At 34.6% G+C, this 19,271-nt stretch overlaps 1 protein-coding gene and 1 non-coding gene across 5 annotated transcripts in view; both read right to left on the bottom strand.

Annotated features, from left to right (window-relative positions):
* Positions 1 to 19,271, bottom strand: part of CCSER1 (coiled-coil serine rich protein 1) — a 1,291,789-nt gene that overhangs the window by 238,361 nt on the left and 1,034,157 nt on the right. The window lies entirely within an intron of this gene.
* Positions 16,668 to 16,775, bottom strand: LOC119060049 (U6 spliceosomal RNA). Its single transcript, XR_005084513.2, has one exon. It is a non-coding gene; the product is annotated as a U6 spliceosomal RNA (small nuclear RNA).

The raw sequence follows: 19,271 nt of genomic DNA, 5'->3' as shown, positions 1-19,271 counted from the left end.
CAGACCCTACAGCTCAGGGTTCCAGTGCAAGGAAGATAATTTTCCATAACTTCTGGCTATAAAAACAATCAAGGTTTAAGGCTCTGGATGAGAGTAACTGCTGAAATCCCAGGCAGTTTCTCTTAAAGCACCCGCGCAGGCACTTACTTGGACTCACTCCCTCTGAGCTCCAGCATAGAGGCAGCAGATTGAAAGGCATCAGAGACATACAGGGAAGAACTGAATTGTCTGGCATCAATGTGAGAGCTGGGGGCGCTTTCTCTCTGACAGGAGTGCTGGCAGAGGCCATTGTTTCCTTTCTGAGCCCTGCCCCCACACAGGCCACACACAGGCCCCATATCTGAGATTCCATCAGCCTGGCTGGAACTGTTTGCCTTGCCCTGCTGATTTTTTTTTATTAATAGACTTTAAGAAAAGAAAATTCCAGCAGATAGTATGGAGAGTTCCTATATACCCCTGATCCTAGCCCTTCCCTCAGTTTCCCCTACTATTAACATTTTATAGTAAAGTATAATTATTACAAGTAATAAATAAATATTGATGGAGTATTATTAACTAAATATTTATAATTCACAATTTATTTTTCAATTAATCTATAATTTATTTAGATATTCTTAGTTTTTCCCTAATGCTCTTTTTCTGTCCTAGTATCTCATCCCAGGTATCACATATGTTAACTGTCATGCTTCCTTAGGCTCCTCTTGCCTGCGATGTGGATTTTGTAAAATATTCTTTAACATGAGATTGATACAACGTCCATCACCTTGAATCCCTAAATCAGTAGTAATGACTAAATTATCTGTTTAACTTTATATGAGTGCTTTGGATATCAATTTTGAAAGTCCCTAATAAATAAATTATAAATGTACCATGCATTTATGGTAGTGACTAGGAATTGTTCTTAACACTAATTAGATCACTGGAATCATTATATGTCCTCCCACAATGCCCAGTGCGACTTTCAGTGGTTGCTTTAAATTTTGTACACGGATAAATTGTGAGATTGGAACACAGTTTGTGGTTATTTATTATATTAAGTGATCATTATTGAGGGATTACTATATATAATGATAAATAATCCAGAAAAAGTATTTTATTTTATTGAGTTAAATAAACAGTTAGATCAATAAACAAAGAATTAAATGATTTGATACCATAATTTCAGATATTGATAAATATTGTGAAAAATAATATAATTTGAGCTGATACTCAAATGATGAAAATCGGCCAAGGCAGACGGGAGAGCCATTGCAGAATTGCAAGGCTTGAGCAAGTGTAGCGGTCAGGACAGGAACGTGGTGGCAGAGAGGAACAAAAGTGTTTGGAATTTGGAAAACAATAAAGGACAGGCTGGCAGGACAGGGCCTTTAAGCCATGACAAGAAGTTTGGCTTTACATCACAATAAATATGCCAGTGGAGAACTTCAGATAGACAGTTTGTGTAGAAGGCTTATCTGCTCTGATCTATGCTTTTTTAAATATCATTCCCCTTCCCTATAAAGACCACAATGCTGGAAAACAGATGATCACTCGGGAAGTGACTGTAGAAATAAGAAATGGTGTTGACTTGGACTAAGGTGGCTGCAGCAGAAACAAACATACACAGGAGGACTCAGAACGTCCTTTGAAGAGAGAGCTAATAGGATTTGTTACTTACATGAACGCTGGGTTGAGGGGAAAAGAAGAATCAAAGAGGTTTCATATGTTTTTTGGTGTAAAAACCAATTGCCATTTACTGAAGCATAGGGAGGAATACATTCAAAAGTGAATACTGAGTGTTTTATTGTGACCCCACATGAATTTTAGATAATAACAACTATATCCAAATGAAGCTGCAAGTTTAGTTGTTCAATAATATGTGCTCAGAACTTGGTAATTCACACTTGGGGGTTACAAGGACATTGCTATCTTTTGTGGGAAACCTGTTATTAAGTCTTATGTTCAATGACAACATGAAGGGAAAGGAGAGGAAGGAAGAGGAAAGGAAAAATGAGGAAGGAGAAGGGAATCAGAAGAATTGAGTCCGGCTGCAAGAAACAAGCAAAAGAAAAACAAATCAGTGGGAGGAAAGGGGTCCATTTTTGTCCCATTGATTTTCACTGCTCACAAAACCCTGCTTGCTTCATTATTATAGGTGTCTCCATTTTCTTCCAGTTCAGTTTTTGTTGTGAGTGTGCTACAATCTAAGCTTTGGTTCTTTGCTTTCAACTGATGTCCAACTATCAGTGAATGAGATGCTGTCTCTGAATGTGCTGTCTGAAAGAGGTTAAGACAACTGCCCATACATGTCACAGACTTGCATAGAGTAAAACACATTTCATTCCTCATCCATAAGATAGCACACATTCCTTACTTAATAGAGCCTTCAGGTATGTTTTATAAAATGCTTCTTAATATATAAATATAAATAACAATCCCATCTGGACCCATGTATGTCATGAGGGAAGTTAGAAATTATTTGTTCTTATAAAGTCAGTGTCAAAATATTTATAGGGTAAATATATTTTTATCTGCTAGAATGTATGACGCTCACATTATAGTAGATAAGTCATATACTATTCCTTTTTTAATATTTCAGTTTAAAAAACTTTCATAATTATAAATTTAAAAGAAAAGATTATTTATTATTAGAGTAGACTTAATAGTAATAAAAATATATATGCTACCTATATTAACAAATGTATTGACAGAGAACCAAGCATCAGTTATATAATCAATTGGAACCTTTTCCATACTTTGCATAACCTTTACATATCACTTCATTATTAAATCATACAATATCAATATCCATCTGTAAATTTTGCACAGTAGTTACACATTACAAGGACCGTGTTAAACCGTCTTGTCCTACTATTGCTGAGAATATCCTATGAAAACATTTACTCTCAGTAAAGTCTAATCTATTTTACTTTAAGAGTGAGAAGAGTAGCCACTATGATTTTAAAAACCCTCTTTTTAAGGAGGGTTCCTAGTCCTTCAGGAAATTACCTATATAAGCAAAGATAAAAGTAAAATTCTGGAATACATCCTAAATACTGGCTTGGGCATGGTGTGAATCAAAGAACCTTAATACTAAGCTAGCTTGCCAAACCTATTATATATCATTCATGATCTAAAACTTTGAAAGTTCTCTTAATGATAAACATTTCTTACAATAATAAATTTTACTGGTTAACACAGAACTTTTCTTTCCTTTTTCAGTTATCATTTATTTAAAATCTTTCAGAAAATATTTTGAAAATATTAGCATAGTCATTGATAAATAGAATTCAGTGTTGAGGTTTTTTTATTAGTGTTCCTCTAAACATGGGCTGAAAGAAATCATTATTAAAATATTCGAGTAATTTATTTTTATGCTTGAATGATTAATTATATTTTAAGCAGTACCATTAAATTAGTATCTACCTGAGGCATAGATCTCTCTTCTCTGAAAGCAATTAATGCTTCTATATATTGTTTTCCTAACAGAACTGATAGTAGCTTCATTTTCACTGCCATGAACATACTTTAACTTTATTTCCTTGGCACTAAAAAATGGTGCCTTCAAGTCTTATTCAGAGTTGTAATTCATCTAAAATAATGAGAAGGTACCCAAACTAGACATTTTAATAAAGCACTTTTTTGAAAATTCCCATTATCAGAAAGCTGTTCACAACAGCAGTTAACAGAAAATGGAAGTACTTACAGTTCAGATGTGATCATAATGTTGTTTGTAATACTTCTCTAATAGGCCCCACTGATATCACTGGAATTGGTTACACTGAAGACACATTAATTCTCTCTTTCAAAAGGATTATTGACTTTCTGAGTCTTAAAACTTTCTTCCTTCGTCAAAACAACAATATGAGCCATTACCTCAAGAAAAGATGAAATTTAGACTAAGGAAAAGCAGTTTATAGTGAGATCCTAACTTGGCAATGACTTGTTTTGTCTCTATTATGTTTCTCTTTTACTTCTATCTACCACTGTGTCTCCAAATAAAAATTAGATGTCACAATAGCATATGACTCATTTAAAGCAAATATCGTTTAATGCAGCATGATTTTTAAAGCCAATTTTAACTTAGAAACACCATTCAGTAATATTACAAGGACTAGCATCTACTTTTTAAAAACTTTTATGGAGAAAAAGTTAAGCTAAAACTTTTATTATTATTATGGAAAGTTATGACTTTCTAATTTTGTACATGCATGTAAAAGAAGAAAGTCAATTTCTTTTAAAAATGTGGCCAGAGTATGTAAATACCCTTGTAGTGTTGCTTTCTTTCTAATACAGGATGTCTAGTGCAAATAGTAGATGCTGGAGTTAAACTAGTTGGCTATGAAATCTCAGCTCTGTCACATACCTTCATTTTCTCTTCTATAAAAAGGTGATAATAATGACAGCTATTCTATAGGTGAGTAGTAAGTTAGTTGGTGCAAATATGTGCCCAAAGTGATGCTCCACCATATTAAGTGCTATTGAGTGCCAGCTATACTTATTTTTGCATATCAGAAGGTATATCGGGCCTTTGTTAAGTAAAGTCAAGAAATAACTTCTCAAATGATAGTCTCTGTGTTTCTGAAAATTCAGTTTAATCAGAAAATTCACAAACAGTACACACAAAAATAAACACACACAATCATTTTGTATTTGTACAACTTATAAAATACAGCATATTATGAAAAAATCATGCTTTAGTCCCAGGTAATATCAACTAATTAGGTGTATGACTCATTTTAAGGGTATCATGGAGTTTTTAACATTTAAATAGAAGCCTATAACCAGAATTCTTTTGTCTAACATGAAGGCTCTCAAACACTAGCATGTATCAGAATTACCTCGAGGGTTTGCTAAAACATAGAATGCTGGGACTCACCCCTAAAATCTCTGATTCAGTAGGCCTGGGGTAGGTCCTGAGAAACTGCTTGTCTAACCAGGTCTCAGGTGCTGCTGTTGCTGGTGTAGGCGCTGTGCTTGGAAAGCTACTGCTCTAAAAACCACATGACTGCTTTTCCCATCTGGGCTCTGAGAACGGTATAGTCAGCACTGCAATTACTGCACTGCACTCTTCCCCAGCACCTGCCAATGGTCTGGTTGAGGCAGGTAGTATTTGAGAGAAGTAATTGGGTCTGAGGTCTTGCTTTTTATTTCCCTCTATGTTTTTATACTACCATAGTCATCTAGACCTGGACATGTGTATGGTCAACAAAGGACTTACCACAGTTTTTAAGAGTGCAGTTTTAGTTTGCTCCAGGATTCTTACTTCTCGTTTTCATAAATTGCCTGGGCTTGTCTACCAGCCTCCATACCCACATGCTCCTTTGTTCTTTCCTTGATCTAAGATCCCTGGATCCTGGAAACTACATTTCTGAATTTGTTTTAGGCTCTGTCAATGAGATGCATGCAAGCAAAATTTGGAAGGCACAAGAGAGACCAAGGGTACCCTTCCTCTTTCGGGAACGGTGGCTGACCCAGAGGCTCCAATACATGGCCTCACATTCTCTTGTGTGGCCTCTGGGAACCTGTGATTGTTACAAAGATTTTCCTGCCCCTTCCTGATCTCTGCATCTCAGCTGTGGTGGAGTGATGGGCAATGACAGGTGACTCCGTTTTCCAATTCAGTAGTCCTTCTAGAACCCAGGTCTCTGTTCTCTGCTGTTAAAAGTGATTTTACAAAACATGAATTGTTAACTAATATGTAACCCATGGATAATCACCATATTTGTATAAGAATTCTAGGAACTGGCTTCAGGGAAAGAGGCTGACTCCAGAAAACAGACAGTCTGGCTCCCAGAGACTAGCTGACTCCCAACCATAAAAACTGAAACTCTGCTGCACCAGTTTTGAGATAAAAAGCAGAATCGACTGTGCTGACTTACACGTAGAGAACTTTCAACCACCCACTCCCTGACTTCTTTGTTCCTCTTTCCCTCTCCCTCCTAATAAAACCTCTGCCTGCACTGAGCTGTTAAAATGGGCTTTGGGATGAAAGTCCTCCACCTTCTCGGGTGGCTGACACTTAAATAAACCACTTTCCTCCTCACCAACACCTGTTTCACAGGTTTGGCTCCCACTGAGGTGGGCAGCTGAACCTGTGTTCTGCTACACTTCCAACAATTTTATTTCTTGTTTTAAGTAGTTTCTGATATCTGCACCAAGATCAGACTGATATTGCTCTCTAACAATTCTTTTTACTCCCTATCTCTTTCTTTTGTATCTGATAATCACTGTTAATAATATAACTTTTTATCAGCTGTCATTATGCTGTTTTCATTCAATTTCACCAATTCCCTGCTTACTTCTCTATGTCAATTTTGTCTGTTCTTAACAACATCCATTAGGCCTTCTGAACTCCTTTAACTTCCTTAATATGTCCATAGTTTCTAATCTACCTTTTCCATGTCTATGCAATTCATGCACATTGCTGAGTCATCTTCTGGATTAAACATCATTGTTCCAGAAATTACTTACTCTAAAATATATTTAGTACCTTCTCTTAAATATCACATTCTTTTTTAAAGTGTAGAACAGTTATATTTTGTTTGCTTTGGTTTTCTAAGTGCATTCATTGGTCCGATGTCTGCTTACATGTTTCTTTTTTAAAATTTTATTTAGTTATTTTTCAAGTCCAGTTTTTTGTCTATTTCTCCCATCCCAGCCCACCCCGCTCCGTGCTCCCCACCTCCCTACCATTTCCACCCCCCTTAGTTGTCCATGCGTCCTTTATACTTGTTCCTCTAAATCCCTCCCCCCTTTTTCCCCTTAAATTCCCTCTCCTCTCCCCTCTGGTCACTGTCCCCTTGTCCTCTATTTCACTGTCTTTGTTTTTATTCTGCTTGCTTGTTTGTTTTGTTGTTTAGCTTCCTGTTAAAGGTGAGATCATATGGTATTTGTCTTTCAACCCCTGGCCTATTTCACTCAGCATAATGCTTTCCAGTTCCCTCCATGTTGTTGTTTCTATTGAGAATTTTACTACATAAAGTTTTCAGTCTCTTGGTAACTATCGCTTCCATCTCAGGGGATTGTACCTTCTATTCAACATTTTGTTCTCCATTTTAACCTTGAACTGTTCCCTTCATGCCTTTTGATTCTACTTCAGTCTATTTTCAGGTTCAGCCAAGACCTGACCATTGTCTGAAGTTGTTTGTTCTCTAAAATATTTAACTCAGGAACCCAAATCTTTTACTTCATACACAATTACTGCACCCATAGCATAAATACGCTAAAAGGTTTGCTTGTCCTACTCAACCACAGCTGGAAACTCTGATTCCCCAAACACCACTCACACATCTCTCCCTCTGTCTTTACACACACACACGAAGACACACACACACAATCATTTTCCCATTATGAGCAGAACACTTTTGACTTTTTAACTTTTGGTTTAGAAAAAGACAAAAAAAACCCAGACAACTTTAATTCTAGCTATCTTGATCCTGTTGTCTCCATATCTCTGGTTTTTAAACTCACTGAGTTTTTATTACAAATGTAACACATTTATTGAAGGAGAAGACAAGAAAATGTAAAAGAAAAATAAATTTCTCAGAGGATAAACATATGCCCTTTAGCCAAGAACTTCACAATCTAAACTACACTTATCTTCTAAGCTTCATCATCTTTCCTGAATATTTCATTTACAGTCTTTGCTTAATTTTATCTTCTCCCTAGATAGCCTTGTCTTTAGAGCAAAGACCTACTGCCTTTAATGTTTTCTGAAAATATCTTGTCCCATGGCCTTTTCTGCCCTTGAATCTTAACAATATATTGATGTGTTTTGTAAAAACACAGATATAATATATACTCACTGGAATAAGAAACCAGATAAAAATTCCTCTTCAAAAACTCTGCTAAATTACATCAAACCATAAAGCCCTGCACAGAAAAAAAAACTACCAACAAAATGAAAATTCATCCTACAATAGGTAATGGCAGAAAATATTTATAACCCATATATTTATGAGGTTATTAATATGCAGATTATATAAATAACTTATACAATAGCAAAAGGTACAAACTTCCAGGTATAAAATAAGTATGTCGTGGGGATATAAGGTAGAGCATAATGACTACTACTACTGTAATACTACTGTACTGCATATTTGAAAGTTGCTAATAAAGCAGGTCTTAAACATTTTCATCATAAGAAAAAAATCTGTACTGTGTATGGTAGTGGATATTAACTAAGTTCATTGTGGTGATCATTTTGCAATACATGCAAATATTAAACTATGTTGTACGTCTGACACAATGTTATGTTAATCATACCTCAATTAAATATTTAAAAATTTATTTTATGTTCTATTTAAGTGTATTTTATTGATTATGTTATTACAATTGTTCCATTTTTCTCCCTTTTATTCCCCTCCCACCCTGCATTCCCCACCCCCTTAGTTCATATCCATGGGTTGTACATACACTTCCTTTGGCTTCTGCATTGCCTATACTATTCTTGACCTCCCCCGTCCATTTTGTACCAACCATTTATACTTTTCTTATTCCCTGTACCTTTTCTCCCACTCTCCCCCTCCCTCTCCTTGCTGATAACCTTCTATGCGATCTTCATTTCTATGGTTCTGTTCCTGTTCTAGTTGTTTGCTTAGCTTGTTTTTTGTTTTTGTATGTTTAGATTTAGTCTTTGATGGTTGTGAGTTTTTTGTCATTTTTACTGTTTGTAGTTTTCATCCTCTTTTTCTTAGATAAGTCCCTTTAATACTTCATATAATAAGGGCTGGGTGATGATGAACTCCTTGAACTTGACCTTATCTGAGAAGCACTTTATCTGCCCTAACATTCTAAAAGATAACTTTGCTGGATAGAGTAATATTGGATGTAGGTCCTTGCCTTTCATGACTTTGAATACTTCTTTCCAGCCCCTTTTTGCCTGCAAGGTTTCTTTTGAGAAATCAGCTGATAGTCTTATGGGAACTCCTTTGTAGATAACTATCTCCTTTTCTCTTTCTGCTTTTAAGATTCTCTCCTTATATTTAATCTTGGGTAATGTAATTATGATGTGTCTTGGTGTGTTCCTCCTTTGGTCTGAGTTCTTTGGGACTCCCTGACCTTCCTATACTTGCATGTCTATCTCCTTTCCCAGATTGGGGAAGTATTCTTTCATTCTTTTTTCAAATAAGTTTTCATTTTCTTTGTCTTCTTCTTCTCCTTCTAGAATCTCTATGATTCAGATGTTAGAATGTTTAAAATTGCTCCAGAGGTTCCTAAGCCTGTCCTCATTTTTTAAAAATTCTTCTGTCTTCATTCTGTCCTGATCGAATGTTTAATTTTCCTTCACTTCCAAATTGTTGATGAGTCCTGGTTGCCTTCCCTTCTCTGTTGGTTCCCTGTATATTTTCCTTTATTCCACTTTATATTGCTTTCACCTCTTCCTTTATTCTGGGACCATACTCAGTCACTTCTGTGAGCATCCTGATTACCAGTATTTTGCACGCTGCATCTGACAGGTTGGCTATCTCTATACTGCTTGTTGTCAATCGCCTTGCTTCAGTCATTACCCCCACTACCCACAAGCTAATTTGGCTCTTCTCATGCTGATTCCCAGGTGGATGGGTTTGTGTATATTCCAGGTCCCTGTGGATCTGTCTAGTGGACTCACCTGTGAAACTGGGAGTTTTTCCTGCCACCTCAGGTTAATTTTTTTTTAAACCAAAGTAATCTATACCTTTACTTTTCATACTTTTGACATATACTTGACTTAGATAAAATGAATGGGTACAAATGCCGGCTCCAGGAATAATTGGCTATGTGAACTTGGTAAATTATTTGACTTCTCTATAACTCAATTTCCTCTATGTAGAAATAAATATTGTGTAATTGGGAATTATACAAGCCCAGTCCTATCATTTTAATAAGTAAAAATAGCTATATATCCTAATAAATATTTAGTATATGATTATTTAGAAATTATATATTATTACATATTTTAGAATATAGTTATATATTACATAATTTTTAATTCTTATAATAAGTATAATTATATATAACATACTAAACATATAATATTTTAGTATATAATTATTTTCAAGTGTATCATTTTAAAGGATTGGATTAACTATTGCACATTCTGTTACTTTTTTGCTACATCAAAGAAAAAACAAAATTAAATTAAATAATAGCAATTGAAATGAAAATCTAGAAGCAAACACTATTCAATTTTACTGTCTCTAATAGTATCTGACAAAACTAAATTTTATTTTGGACTATTTAAATATAACTTAGTGGTCAAAAATATAATACCTCAATTCCAAATGTGGAATAATGATTTCTGTACTTTGTTTTTTTATTAGAAATTAATAATAAATTTTAATAAATTTACTGAGCATTAACAATATAACCGATAATGTTACAAAGAGAATAAAGTATGCATAATTTACTTATAGTATTCTTTACTATTATTTTAAAATTCCAGGCATTTTAGTTACAAAGTAAATTTACATTGCAGATATAATATGTTAATGATTTGCCTTGTAAGGATAGTTAACACAGACATTGATATGTAGATCTATTATTCAGTATTTTAAGTAAATTTTACTTTTTTATTCAAAACTGTTTTCTTATATTCTTCAAGCTATCAAGATAAAAATCAAATTTTTTAGTGCCTTATCTTTTTAAGTGTTTTTTATTGATTAAGCTATTACAGTTTTCTCAATTTTTCTCCCTTTATCCCCCCTCTGCCCTGCATCCCCCAACCCTCCAGGATTCCCTCCCTTAGTTCATGTCCATGGGTTGTACATGTAAGTTCTTCGAGTTCTCTGTTTCCTATACCATTTTTATCTCTCCCTGTCTATTTTATGCCTACTAATTATGCTTCTTCTTCCCTGTTCCTTTCCCCCCATTCCTCCCCTCCCCCTACTCACCCAAATCCCTCTTTGTGGTGTCCATTTCTCTGATTCTGTTCCTGTTCTAGTTGTTTGCTTAGTTTTTGTTTTCTTTGTTTTTCTTTTCTTTTAGGTTCATTTGTTGATAGTTGTAAGTTGTTGTCATTTTACTGTTCATATTTTTTAATCTTATTTTCTTAGATAAGTCCCTTGAATATTCTATATGATAATGGCTTGGTGATGATGAACTCCTTTAACTTGACCTTATCTGAGAAGCACTTCTTCTGCCCTTCCATTCTAAATGAAAGCTTTGCTGGATAGAGTAATCTTGGATGTAGATCCTTGCCTTTCATGACTTCAAATACTTCTTTCTGAGCCCCTTCTTGCCTGCAGGGTCTCTTTTGAGAAATCAGCTGACAGTCTTATGGGCACCCTTTTGTAGGTAACTGTCTCCCTTCCTCTTGATGCTTTAAGGATTCTCTCTTTATCCTTAATATTGGATAATTTAATGATGATGTGCCTTGGTGTGTTCCTCTTTGAGCACCACGTCTTTGGGACTCTCTAGGCTTCCTGGGCTTTCTGGAAGTCTGTTTCCTTTGCCAGATTGGGGAAGTTTTCCTTCATTACTTTGTCAAGTAAGTTTTTAATTTCTTGCTCCTTGTTGTTCTTCTCCTTCTGGTACCCCTATAATTTTGATATGGGAACATTTCAGGTTGTCCCAGAGGTTTGTAAGACTCTCTTCACTTTTTTGAATTCTTGTTTCTTCATTCTGTTCAGGTTGGATGTTTATTTCTTCCTTTTGTTCCAAATCATTGATTTGAGTCCTGGTTTCCTTCCTGTCACTGTTGGTTCCCTGAATATTTTGCTTTACTTCATTTTGGGTATCTTTTATTTGTTTTTCCATTTTTCAACCAAGCTCAATCAGTTCTGTGAGCATTTTGATTACCAGGACTTTAAATTCTCCATCAGGTAGGTTGGCCCTCTCCTCATCACTTAGCTCTCTTTCTGAAGTTTTGCTCCGTTCTTTTATTTGGGCCACATTTCTTTGTTTTGGTGTACCTGTTAAATTACCCAGGGCCTTAGGTATTCACCTGGGCAGGGCAGCCCCCCCCCCTTGCTGTGTTGCAGTGCTGCCTGTGGGGAAGGGGCCAGAGAGGGAACAATGCAGCTCGCCTGCTTGGCCCCAGCCCACTTTCCAACAGAATCTCGTGTGAGACTGGGAGTTTCTCCCACAACAACCACCGTAGTTCACAGTAAACTCTGTCTCAGTTCCACCTTCACCCAGCATGGCCCACATGGTCCGCCTCCTCCCTATGGTTTTCCTCAGCCAGCCCCACCTGTGCAATCCATGGACTTGCAGGGTTCTTACAGGTCTAGTTGTTCTGTTTGACTTTGTCTTTAATTCCTTAGTTTTTGGAGTTTGATTTTCTGGCATTTCTCATTGTTTATTGATTTTAGATTGGTTGTTATCTTCCTTTCAGTTATTCGAGGAAGTGAAGGGTATTTACCTACACCTCCATCTTGGCTGGGACTCCTTTTAGTGGATTATCTTTAAGTGTCAGTTACATTCTGAGTTACACATCCAAGACTACTGTATAATCTAAGCAAGGTATGACTGCAAGTAAAATTTTGTGATCCCTTTCATAAGATGTACTGTGAAAAAAAATCTTAGGATTTGTAAAAGATAAAAGAGTCATTTCTATTGTCCTTCAAGAACCTCAATTATTGCTTCTTTTAAAGGATACTGAAATTCCTCAGACCTGTGGCCATCTCTATAGAATGGATAACATCCATCTGATTGCAATCTCAATCTATTTATGTTTCTATTGGGTAGCTGAATATGCATGACAATAATTACTAATTTACTTATTTTCCATCCCCACTGGGCCAGGTTATTCCCCAGGTACAGTGAAAAATACCTCATAAATCAACAAATGAGATAACAACAGTAAATTTGGTCAATAGAGATTTCACGTGCTAAAAAAACAGAAAAAATAGCTATTTCTCTATAGTCATTAGATAAGAATTTTAATAAACAAATCAGTTACTTTAATTTTCCAATCTTCTCTACTGATTCTATGTATTATCTATTATACAATTGGCTATACTGACTTGTTTTTAATCAACCAAGGATAGAAAATCTAGAAAAGTCCTGAGAATTAATTACAAAATGTCTTCGAGTTAATGCATATTGTCTTCCACTTTAACCTAACAATCACTATGTCACATGAAGAGAAAAGGTATAGGGGGTGAGAGAAGGAGATAAGTAAAAGGGCAGAAATACAAAGAAAATGAGGTGGGTAAAAATAGGGAAGGAAAATAAAAAGTATCAGAATGGTAAACATAAGGGAAAAGATACAGATTTTGACTTCCAGTTTTCTATACCAGTTTTCTTCCTTATCTTTCAAGCCTCATTCCCCATTCTACTTCTTCCTTTTCCAAAATCTGTACGGAATTTATTGTACAGAAACTTTCACCCTTCCATCTATAAATTTGTATAACTTCCAACCTGATTTCAAATAAAGGATTTGAGGAATTACTTCAATGTTTTATTTTTAAAAGAAATGCTGTCATATAAATACTTTAAGACTGTGTTGTACTTAGACACAAATCTTTATTTGTATTACTATAAAGTCATTAAAGTTTTTAAACTTAAATTATTTTTAATAAAATATCTATCCTAATATGAAACATACTCAAGTGGCTTTTAAAGCAAGCTATTGAACAACAGTACAGGCCCACTTATACAGATTTTTCAATAAAAAATTGAAAAATTTTTGGAGCTTTCTTACCTACTGTGAAACAATAAATTCCATTCAACTACCATAAAGCAATCACATTGCTGTTTCTTTATCAGCAGTGCATACATTGTTATACCTATTATAAATACAAATTTATTTTCACATTATCTTCTAATTTTTTATGTCTAGTATTAGTAATGCATATAACATCTGCAGTATTTTCTATAAGACAAGATTGATATAGGTATTGACATATGATTCATTTTATAAGCAAATGATGTAAACTTACAAAATCAATAAATACAGTATAGTACTGTAAATGTATTTTTTCTTTCTTATGGTGTTCTTAATAACATTTTCTATTCTCTAGCATACTTTATTATAAGAATACATTATGTAATACATATAACATACAAAATATCTGTTAATCGACTGTTTATGTTAAAGGTAAAGTTTCCAGTCAACAGTAGTTAAGTTTTGGCTGAGTCAAAAGTTATGCACAAAATGTAGTCTGTGTGGGGTCAGTGCCCCTAAACCCTGTGTTGTTTGGGGTCATCCATAATTACTGGATGTAGGTACAAATGCAGGCTGGCTAAGTCACACTATAACACTTAAGAGAGAGGATAACCGTGACATAGTATCATTTATAAGCCACTCTTCCCTAAAATACTGAAAAAGCCAGCATCAACAAGAAAAACTGACTTAAAGATTTCTCATTGTATGTAATATCTATTAATATAAGTACATGTTAATAACTATCAGAAAACTATTTTTCTCAGTGTGTGTTGATGATCTTCATAAAATGTGATTGGTATTCTAACGTTTGAAAGTATTTTATTTCCTAGAATCCAGTAATTGTCTCCTTCAGAAACAAACACCATAATGACAAATAACTTTCTCTCTCTAATAAGTTTTCATACTCAAAATATTTGTAGTTTTCTTGGAGCTTATTTGCTAAGGGTTAATATTTTATATTTACCTTGAAAACAATACTTCCTTATAATTAATTCTATTTATAATTTATCTATTTAACTTTCTGATACATGATACAATGACATATATTGAATTGCTATTTATATCTTATAATAATTAAAAGCCATTGTACCTAATTGAAACTTCTCACTTTGCTAGTTTTTAAAGTCTAAACAAGACAGAAAATATACTTATGGGGTAATATTGTATATAGTAATATATTTCTTTAGGCAGCTTAAAATATATTTTATCTCTGTAAACACAGTGAGATGATATTTAGTTTCTAAAAATTAAAGAACCAGCTAAATTTCACTAGTATGGAAGCACTTCAAAAGCAGGGACATTATTTTAGTCATTTTGTTAAGCGTCTATGTTGCGCCTAATACAAAACCTTGGCCATATTTATTGAGCTGGTACAGAACAATGAAAAGCACTTGTCCTCCAAGGTCAGAAAAACAGAATTTGAATTCCGACTGCCACCGCAGTATTGGAACAGGCTGAAGAGTCAACCTCAAAATAGATTTCCGAGCGGTAACTCCCAGTTCATTAAGTGACCTTACTTGGAAATAGGGTCTTTACAGATGTAATTAAGTTAATGATCTTGAAATGAGATAACATCATCTTGGATTTAAAGTGGGTTCTAAATCCAATGTCCTGATAAGAAACAGAAAAGAAAATGACAGAGGGGCAAAGGGAAGACAATGTGAAAATGAAGGCAGAGATTGGCATGGAGTCCACAAAGCCGAGAATTGCTAACAGCCATGTGATTGATAGGGATGGAGCAGATTCTTCTTTGAGCTTCCAGAAGGCGCCAGACGCTACTGACATCTTCTTTTCTGGATTCTGACCTCCAGAACAATGAGAAAATAAATTTCTGTTGTTTTAAGCACATTTTTGATCATTTGTTATGGCAGTCCTAGGAAACTAACACAGCCATTCATTCACTAAGAAATGTAGATTTTTTTTTTCATTTAAAAATTAGGCTAATGACCATTTTTCAGATGTGTTAAGGAAATGAAATGAGGCAACTTGAACCACTTAACCTGACAACGGATGCCCAGCAGCACTCACACACCGGCTCCCCTCCTGACAACCACTCAGGACCAGCCTCTGCCAGGACTTTCCAAAGGAACATACCTAAAATATGCTCATCTTACCAAGAAGTATAAATGTAATTTGTATAAGTTTACATAAGCTACAATGTATATTTCCTACATTCCTGATGATTTACAAACCAACATGATGAGAACATTTTATTAAAAGGCCATGAATATTAGTTATTAAGGAATAACACAGCACTTTTGTATCTCTTGTAGTATCGCTAAGGCAGATAAACATGTTTTATCTTTTTCCCTGAGCATTTGCCATCTTGACCCCCACAGGGCTACCCACAGTGACCCCTCAACACTTCAGTGCAGAGGAAGAATGAAAAGACAAGGGAAAGGACTCTGTCTAAACTTTTAACTCCTAGAGGACCAGAGAAAACCTTCTATAGCTCATAATTTGAAGAATAATCAATCATATTGTTATTTTTTAGAAATTAAAAATAATATAATTTTTAAAAGCTTATAATCTCGAAACCCCCACATTATTTTTTGTAAACTTTTAATGTTTTGCTTACTTTGGCCATTCCTTTACGTAACAGCAGATACACACACTCTCATTAATAATAATAGTAAATAAAAGCTTGCCCAGAAAAGGTGATTGTATATCATACTTTCTAACATGTAATATATTGCACAAAACAGCATTTTAAAGAGACAAGGCTGCAAAAGTCAGAACTACCTCTAAACATGTAAAATAAATTCTGATCAGCAAGTTTCTATAAAACAATCTCAATGTCTAAAGCATATTTATTTATGAGAAATGACTTTTTCTTTCTCATGTACATTGAAACAAAAGCAGTTGTTAACAATTTAATTAAAATAATATTAATTTAAGATACTGACATTGATATTTCATAGATGAAAATGATACCTTACACAAATATTATTTTTAACATATTTATTAGAACACAATCATATATTGGTTATATTAGTTTCAGGTGTACAATACAGCAATTTGCCATTTTTACACCTTGCAATGCGATCGTGCCACCAATTCTAGTATTGGTCTGTCACCATGTAATCTTAACTAAATAAAAAACATGGAATGCTTCATGAATTTGCATGTCATCCTTGCACAGGGGCCGTGCTAACCTTCTCTGTGTCATCCCAGATTTCATAGTGTGTGTTGCTGAAGTGAGCTCAGGCAGAGATTCTTAATATAAGGATTTACTCAATCTGTTGACTAGAGATGAAGAATGTTTCTCAATCAAGTAGGTTCTGTAAATTTCTTACACCTACCAATTTTTCTAATGCTGTAAAGCCCACAAAACCAGACATTAAGAAAATAAAAGTTCCATTTACAGATGTTTACAACATCTTCTAAATAAGACTTAGCAAAGGTTACAAGAAGTGGAGAGGTAAAAAGAAAGATCACTAAGCAATGTCCCTGTGGGGTCTCCCAGGAAACTTGCTCAGTGCATTTTTAGTCTCTCAGAATAGCACCTTTCGTCTCTCAGGTTTGAAAACAGACCAAAACTGAATTGATTACTTATGGAAGATTCATCTAAACAAGGTTCATATGGAAGTTGTGTAAAAATCAATTTCACTTTATTGATTTCCAGTTTCAATCATTACTGCTAAGGAAACCAGGTGCTAAGGCCACCACACCTGGGCTTTAGGTATGTTATCTCTGTAGCTGTCCTGTGAAAAAGCAGCTCACAGATCCCAAAAAGAAGGGTACATGAGGAGCATGGAATAATACAGGCAAAAAAGTGCTCAAGCATTGAATTAACTAATGTGTCCATTCCACAATAAATTATACCTACCACAAGGATCAATAATTCAAGTATTTCCTGCATTGTGCATAAAGGGATACTTGAATGTTTGATCTCTTCACTTTTTAAAAAATTTGGTAGTCATTAAGTTTAATGACTACCAAACCTTTCACTTAGGATTGATGATATCTGCTTTTCTTAGAGTTCATACATTGAGGCCTAATATAGCTGCATTTTAAGAGTCTTGTCTGATTTTTCCAATTTAAAGGAATTGGCTCATATACACCCATATCTGTTTCATATAAATTTTAATTTTTAGAAGCCAATCATGATCTCAAATGTTTATTTCTCTTGGAGGAGCTTTCATTATGTATCTTTATAGGGTATATATTTTCATTTTTAAGGGTTTGGCAATGCACCAAATCAATGTCCTGTGAACAAAAGGAGTCACATGTCTCCAGCTGAACAGGTTAAGGGGTATATTTTAGATATTCAGTGTTTTAGGCCAACCTGGAGTCATTTGAGTACAAATGTAGGGTTTTTACAGTAGGATTCTTAATGGACTGAAGAATATCAAACACATACCAAAGATTATATGTGTGACAAGAAATAAATCCATTTTATTTAACTGGTATTTTAAATTATGAAAATTGTAATATTTACCAATATTTATATGTAGCATTGCAATTAAAATTTTTGCCCTGAGGATCCAAGTAATATATTTAGTACTCTAAGGAAGATTCCAAGTAATATATTTAATACTCAAAAGCAAAGCTAAAATAGAATTTCCTGACTTGTGGTAAAGAAGTTGTATCTGATATATTTGCTCTTTAAGAAACAAAAACAAAAATGATTTGATCCATATTCAGATCTAACCATTCTAATTCTTTGATATAAAGATTAGCTCATAAGTAAGACCTATCCCATTTCAAAAATAAATTGAGAAATGAGCTTAAAGGGGAAAATGGGGGAGGGATTTTGAGGAACAAGTATGAAAGACACAGAGATGAGGACTGGGGGGGTGGGAATGGGAGGGAGGAGGGAGACCGGGCGGGGGGGGTGGGGTGGGATGGGAGAAATAGATTAAAAAAATGTACTTGAAAAGTAACTAAATAAAATTTAATATTAAAAAAAAGAGAAATGAGCTTAAAAGAGTTTACAGGACATCTGAGAATCTAAAACTGCTTATTTGAACAGAATCTTGTATAAATAAATAAACTTTAAATTTTAATAAAAACTAGTGCCTTTTAAAAAAATACTAAACATTAAAAATAGCAATGCTTGTGAATTTAACTTGACCTCTAATAGAAAAACTGGCCCTTTTCAACACTGCAAGGAAATACCTTAGCTGCATGAGCTCCCAGCCCTTGAGCCCTGTGAGCCATGCACAGCACCCAAAGAAGCTCTGCTGCGGCCCCTGCAATGCCTCTCCCCATGCTGCTTCCGCCTCCTGGGCTTGTTCTGTTCATATTCTTCAACTGACTCACTTGTATTGAACCTTCAAGGATTACTTGGGCATCAACTCCTAGTTTGAAAGAAAAAATTTCCCATGGCATTTAGGGTGGGCAGGGAAAATGGGTTACTAAGCTTTGAACTTTGGATAAATCACTTAATCTCTCAAGGCTTTATTTATAATATGTATGGATTAAAATAGATAATCTCTAGGACCATTTATAATTTCATATGGCAACTTTTTATATTTTCCCTCTACTTAGAAACTTTTAAGCTATTTTCACCTTCAAGTAAAGTCATAACAGATTAAATTCTATTCACCCTCCAAATCCACAATGATCAATGGGACCCAACTAGAGAAGCTACATTATAATTAATAATATATATTTAGTATATTAGTATTAATATACTAAATCACTATTTGTAATACTCTAGACTTTAATTTAGATAGCATTAGTGATTTTATCATCT

Source organism: Artibeus jamaicensis, unplaced genomic scaffold, assembly GCF_021234435.1.
Source record: "Artibeus jamaicensis isolate MK-2021 breed Jamaican fruit bat unplaced genomic scaffold, CSHL_Jam_final contig_452, whole genome shotgun sequence".
Classification (NCBI taxonomy): Eukaryota; Metazoa; Chordata; class Mammalia; order Chiroptera; family Phyllostomidae; genus Artibeus; species Artibeus jamaicensis.
This window is presented reverse-complemented; position numbering and strand designations above follow the sequence as displayed.